Genomic DNA, 7,823 nt, shown 5'->3' with positions numbered 1-7,823 from the left:
CTGCTCCTGGGGCCCCGATCCCAACATTGATGCAGGGGATCGGGGTCCCCAGCACCGGGGGTGCACGTCCCGCACCCGCTCACATCCTCCGGAAGAGGGGCGGAGCGGGTTGCGGGAGTGACACCCACAGCAGGCACCCTGATTGGTCGGCCGGTAATCCGGCCGACGAATCAGGGCTATCGTGAGGTGGCACCAGCGCCAACTCACCCCTGCAGGCTATGGCTGTTCGGAGACGGCCCGATCAGCCAGTAATTCCGGGTCACCGGGTCACTGGAGACCCGATTGACCCGGAATCGCCGCAGATCGCTGGACTAAATTGTCCAGCGATCTGCAGCCATCGCCGACATGGGGGGGCATAATGACCCCCCTGGGCGATATGCCGGGATGCCTGCTGAACGATTTCAGCAGGCATCCAGCTCCAGTCCCCAACCGGCTAGCGGTGGAGACCTGAATTCCCACGGGCGTATGGATACGCCCTCGGTCCTTAAGGACTCGGAATGCAGGGCGTATCCATATGCCCTATGTCCTGAAGAGGTTAATAAAATCATCTTTTCTCACAATTAACATATAAACATTTTTATGGTCTCCCGAGGCATTTCACAAACAAAAAACATTTTCATATCTGCACTCTTAGGGCCCATTCACACAGTGTAATTACCGAGAGTTAAGCTAGAATTCCACTGAGGTTTTTGCCCTGCGTTTTTTTAGTCTTAAAAACGCCAGAAAATACGCCAGAAAAACTGCCACAGTTTTTCCCTGCGTTTTGGTGTTTTTCCTGGCGTTTTTACCTTTGTGTGGAATTTGCCTTTTTTGGCCCCTTTGGCTTTTTTTCTCCAAATTTGTTGGGTACCAAAAAAAAAAAAGGATGCAGTAGGGATGGAAAAAATTTATTTTTAGAAATTTTTTATTTTTTATAACGAAATTTTTATTAATTTTTAATAAAGTGTGTGTGTGTGTTTCACTTCTTTTTTCTCTATTTAAAAAAAAAAAATTTAGGTAGTACTACTACTCCCAGCATGGGTCAGACTGTTCCATGATGGGAGAAGTAGTACCTGTACTAATAGACATATCCCCCCGGGTGTTACTCCTGACACCCGATGTGAATGTCGATAATATAGCAGAGATGCGGCTCTATACAGCGCTCACATCTCTACACTATACTCCGGCCAGTGATGTGAATCATATTTTCCGCCCAGAGTGGGGATTGGCCGGATGGTTGCAGCCAATCACAGTGCTCAGAGGGAAAAATTTTCTATTAACATTACTGAGATTTTTCCCCTGCAGTCTATACATCCCCAGCCCATGCACATTGTCATCCTCTTGTTCAGTTCAGTGAACACAGTCAGAGCAGGGGACATGAGGGTCCTCTCTCCCCTGCTCTGTCTTCTTTCTCCCGTGCAGACCTACGTCCTCAAAAGAACTTCGCTCTGCTCTCCCCCAGCTTTAACTTCGGAGGGCACCGAGGGGAGGAGCATAGGCAAGTCTGCACGAGGCACAAATTTCCATCTCACACCGTCCGGAGTATAGTGCAGAAATGCGGAGCACAGGAGAAAGCTGCTCCGCATCTCTGCAATAGAAAGGACGATCACAGCGGGTGTCAGGAGTGATACTAACTGTGATCTGTCCTTTAACTGCAGATACTACTACTCCCATCATGGAGCAAACTCTGCTCCATGCTGGGAGCAGTAGTACCTGCATTAATAGACAGATCGCAGCGAGTGTCACTCCTGACACCCACTGTGATCCTCCTGTATAATGTATAGATGCGGGCGGTCGCTCTTCTATGGTCCCCTGCACTGACGTATTTATACACCTATTCATATTTCCCACAGAGAGTTGTGATTGTCTGGAACCTTCTGACCAATCACAGCTCTGCGGGAAAAATGAATAGGTGTACATATACATCAGTGCAGGGGAACATAAAAGAGCGGCCGCTGCATCTATACATTATACAGGAGGATCACAATGGGCAATCTGTCAATAAGTACAGGTACTACTGCTCCCATCATGGAACAGTGTGTTCCATGCTGGGAGTAGTAGTACTACCTAAAAAAAAAGCCAAAAACATACACACACTACATTTTACATTTTTATTATTGTCGGCTACATTTTTATTGCCCTGCCCGCCCACATAAATTGATCCCTGTTTAAAAATGTTAAATTGATCCCTAATAAAAGTGTGCATCACCCCCCTCTTCCCATTTAAAAAAAATATGTAAACAAAAATATACATATACATTTGTGGTATCGCCACGTGCGTAAATGTGTGAACTATAAAAAATATATTGTTACTGTAACCGCACAGTCAATGGCATAAAAGTTAAAAACTTAATCCAGAATTGCGCATTTTTGATCACTTTGTATACCATAAAAAATTTACAAAAAGCGATCAAAAAGCCCCATCATGACAAAAATGGTACCAATAAAAATTACAAATCACGGGTCAATTTTTTTTACCTTATACCCTGTATACAGGAAAATAAAAAAGTGATAGGGGTCAGAAGAGGTCATTTTTAAACATACTAAGTTTCAGACAAAAAGTTATAATTTTTTAAAAGCAGTAAAACAAAATAAAACCTATATAATTTGGTTATCATTTTAATCATATTGACCTACAGAATAAAGATAAGGTGTAATTTTTGCGAAAAGTGTTTTTTTCAATTATGCCCCACCAATATTTTTTTTTTTGTTTCATCATAGATTTTGTGGTGAAATGATTGATGTCATTACTAAGTAGAATTGGTGGTGCAAAAAACAAGCCTGGGTCTGTAGGTGGAAAATTTAAAGCGTTTTTTAGAAGGGGAGGAGGAAAAAACAGGTGCAAAAATGTAAAATGGCTGGGGTTAAAAGCATTTTAGTAGGGTACAGAAAGCAAGCCCTGTGCTAAAACAAATGTATTCCCTCCCCTGGTGCTGGTGCATGCTAAGTATGTGTTAGACTTTGCCTAGTATCCAATGTATAACTATAAAATAGAACATAAGTAAATACTACCTGTGGCAATAAAGATAGGTCAATCTGACTAGAGATGAGCGAAGTCACAGTGATCTGATTCGTCACGAACTTCTCAGCTCGGCGGTTGCTGACTTTATCCTGCATAAATGAGTTCAGCTTTCAGGTGCTCCAGTGGGCTGGAAAAGATGGATACAGTCCTAGGAGAGAGTCTCCAGCCCACCGGAGCACCTGAAATCTGAACTCATTTATACAGGCTAAAGTTAGCAACTGCTGAGCCAAGAAGTTTGTGACGAATCGAATCACTGTAACTTCGCTCATCTCTAAATCTGACCAAGAGAGCCCCATGGCAGCAGCAGAGGCTTCTTTTATGTAATCCCTGTTATGTTCACTGTTCTGTAGAATATTCCACTTGTCTATTCACATCCTTGTGATATGCCTCTTGGGTAAGGATGTCCATGTGTGCCATGATTTATATGATGTCTGCAAAGAATTTACAGCTGTACAATGCAAATAAAAAGAAATGTATAATAAATATAAACAAACTAAAATAGAATGAAGCAGGGGATAATCTCCTGGCACAAACAGGCAGCTGATCTATCTATATAATTGCACATATACAATTTTCTGTTACAGGTATATTAAAAGCTCATGTAAAAAGGTGGATTGATATAGAGGAAAGATAAGTTTCCCATGTCTATGTATTTGGCTGACTGTGTTGACAGCTGTTTCCTCAGTATAATTCATGTAATTACATAGACAGCTATAATAACTCCAGCACTGTGCCTCACAGGTAGGCTGTGTGTGGTATGCCAGCCCTAACTATTCATTCTGCTCAAATATTATACACTGTCATGTTATGGGCTGATCCTCATATTTCTAACTAATCACTGTCTGCTTCAGGTACAGTATACTCAAGCTGCAAATGTTTCATCAAGAACAAGATTCCTTGGTTTAACCCAACTATTCATTCACTCTATTGTTAGTGTAATTTTTGCCTAAGATGTGTATAGAACATGCAGTACATACATGTACATATGTGTATAGAACATACAGTACATACATGTATATATGTGTATAGAACATGCAGTACATACATGTATATATGTGTATAGAACATGCAGTACATATATGTATATATGTGTATAGAACATACAGTACATACATGTATATATGTGTATAGAACATACAGTACATACATGTATATATGTGTATAGAACATGCAGTACATATATGTATATATGTGTATAGAACATACAGTACATACATGTATATATGTGTATAGAACATACAGTACATACATGTATATATATGTGTATAGAACATGCAGTACATACATGTATATATGTGTATAGAACATGCAGTACATACATGTATATATGTGTATAGAACATGCAGTACATACATGTATATATGTGTATAGAACATGCAGTACATATATGTATATATGTGTATAGAACATACAGTACATACATGTATATAGAACATGCAGTACATACATGTATATATGTGTATAGAACATGCAGTACACACATGTATATATGTGTATAGAACATACAGTACATACATGTATATATGTGTATAGAACATACAGTACATACATGTATATATGTGTATAGAACATGCAGTACATACATGTATATATGTGTATAGAACATGCAGTACATACATGTATATATGTGTATAGAACATACAGTACATACATGTATATATGTGTATAGAACATACAGTACATACATGTATATAGAACATGCAGTACATACATGTATATATGTGTATAGAACATGCAGTACACACATGTATATATGTGTATAGAACATACAGTACATACATGTATATATGTGTATAGAACATACATATACATACATGTATATACCATGTACAGTATTACATAGTGTACATGGTATATAGTATATAGTGATGTACATAGTGAAGTAAAGGGCAGCCATTAGACTAGTAATGCTTTCTAAAAGGACATTTATAGAAAATAGATGTCTAGTAACAAGCAAAATACCACTCAATGGAGATCCAGAGTGCCTTCCCCTATGGATTGTAGCACAGCAAAGGGTATTATTGCTATCTATCAAGGTCAATAACTTTCTGGATGATGTTTGTTTTCACAGAAATGGGAATCTTACAGTGACACCCAAACAGTGGAGCTGTGTGCATAAAGCCTGTATGGAGGCATCTGTACTTCCCATGGCTCCACACTGTCATGGGGACTAACATATTGGTCCTCATTTACTATTGCAAACCCAACATGTTTTTTCGGGTTGTGTGCCAGATTCTGTCGCATTGCGCCAGGAATTCTGTCTGTGCCAGAACTTGCGCCAGAATTGAAAAAACCCTGACTAACTCTCCATTCTGCTAAGAAAACCCAAAAAGGGGCGTGGTTTTGGAAAAGGGGCGTGTTCTCGACATTTTAACAAAAACACAACATATTTCCTAAGGTTTCCACATAAAATGTGGTGGATTTGAGCTGAGGAAAACCCTATAGATCAGAGCATGTGTAAAAAAAAAAAAAAGCAAAATCTAGGGAAAGTGGAAAATGTAGGGAAACCTTAGTAAATACCGTGGAAAATAAATTGTAGGGAATTAAAACCCCCAAAGAAACCTACACTCCACTCTTAGTAAATAAGGGCCATTGTGGTCATATGCCTCTGTCTATGGTATTTTCTCCTAGAAAAAACAGGAGCATACAGAATCCTGAATTAAAAAAAAAACTAACAAAAATAAATAAATAAAATAAAATAAAAACCCTTGTATGGTTCTAATACAATCAGATGTCTATGGTGGTGTACAGTGCAGTTCCATCCATCTCTAATGACGTATTCTGGTCCTGTACAGCTTTAAGGTTGTGTGCATGAAGCCTGTTCATATAAAGCAAGTGTTCAAGTTACCTTAGAGCGGTGTTCCCCAACCAGTGTGCCTCCAGCTGTTGAAGAACTACAACACGCAGCATGCCCAGACAAAGGCTGCAATAGCAGAAGGCGCGCTGGTTGGGAAACACTGTTTTAGAGTATCAAGCAATTTTCCACGTAAAAGTGATTAGGTGAATCTATACTACAAGAAAATTAATAATCCTCAGAAGTGGATATTAAGCTAGAAATGAACATATGTGACAAACCAAACAGATGGAATATTTACTGACTAAATTTGGATTATGCTTTGTAAGTCAATCTTGAGTAAGAAAGCATGTAAGCAGTCAGGGAGACCTCCATTCTGCATATTAAACAAACCCTTTAATTAACAGGTCCCTTGAGTTTCATAGACAGCTAAAAGGACACTAGTATGTAGTGTCACTGGCACAAAACGTCACACATGCCTTATTATAGTGTATTCTGGGGACAGTTATAAGATTAGAAAAACATGGCTGCTTTCAGAAACACCTCCAACTTTGCCCATGTTTACAGTTTAGTATTCCACCTCACTTTATTCAAGTGAATAGAGCAGTGTTTCCCAACAGGGTGCCTCCAGCTGTTGCAAAACTACAACTCCCAGCATGCCCGGACAGCCTTCGGCTGTCCGGGCATGCTGGGAGTTGTAGTTTTGCAACAGCTGGAGGCACCCTGGTTGGAAAACACTGGAAAAGAGCTAAGGTGCAAGTAGCACTGTTCCTAGAACGCATGCATGTCCTATGCCCTTTTTTTTTTATCATCATATGAAAAGTATACAAAAAAAAAATAAAATAAAAAAAACTCCCAAACAAACAAAAACACAAAACAATGGTTAAACACAATATATGTATTTTGTAGTATAGAATATGCTATATTCCAGCTCAGGTCTCCTGCAAAATCTGCAGCCTAGTTTATTTATTTATTTATTTATTGTTAAGGAAACAAAAAACTGAATGTCATGTGACATTTCTTAAAAATATATTTTGTCAAAAACTGGCAGAAAACAGTGGCTATACTATATATATATATATATATATATATATATATATATATATATATATATATATATATATAAAAAATATTTTATATATATATATAAATAATATTTTTATTATATATATTTATATATATATATATATAGATAGATAGATAGATAGATAGATATAGATAGATATATAGATATGTAATTTATATATACATATATAAAATATTTTATATGTATATATATATATATATATACTATTTTTATTATATATATATATTTATATATATAAAAACAACAACAATGCCTCACGTTGTGTGAATAAAGACACTATCCTGCACTTTATAACGGTGTTGCTGCTGCTTATCTGTTTGTATATATATATATATATATATATATATATATATATATATATATTTTTTTTTTTTTTTTTTTTTCTATGTAGTGCCATACAGCGATTGTCCTCACTCATCAGTTCCTTTCCCTAGTGGTACTACCAATTGATTTCAGTTTTATAGGAAATCAATAATTATATGATAATAGTTACAATATTACTATACTAAGGGGTTAATTGGATAAAAGGATACCCATTTATTGGTTCACATATGTCAATAGTTAAAGAGACCATGGATTCATGAACAATTTGGCTGATCAGACAGCTATCAGAGTTAGAATGTTTGCAACTGTGGCATTAAACAGTGTGTGTAGTTTACATTAATGAATATTGTAGACAAGTTTAAATATTATTTTTGGTTGCAAGTTTTATTGTTTAAGAACAGTTGGCTAAGAACATCCAGTGTAGGACAAGACCATTGTCACATCAGAATGCTTTTTACTATAATTGGTACAAATGTTCTGTGTAAGTAGATTTTTCCAAATAATGCAATTCATATGATTGTGGCCACATCAATGTCTCTGGTAACTTTGAAAATCCTAAATCTGGTTTGAAGTACTTTGAAGTCACTAGGAACTATATACATTGTGCAGGGGTTTTT

This window comes from Hyla sarda, chromosome 1 (genome assembly GCF_029499605.1).
Source record: "Hyla sarda isolate aHylSar1 chromosome 1, aHylSar1.hap1, whole genome shotgun sequence".
Lineage (NCBI taxonomy): Eukaryota > Metazoa > Chordata > Amphibia > Anura > Hylidae > Hyla > Hyla sarda.
This window is presented reverse-complemented; position numbering follows the sequence as displayed.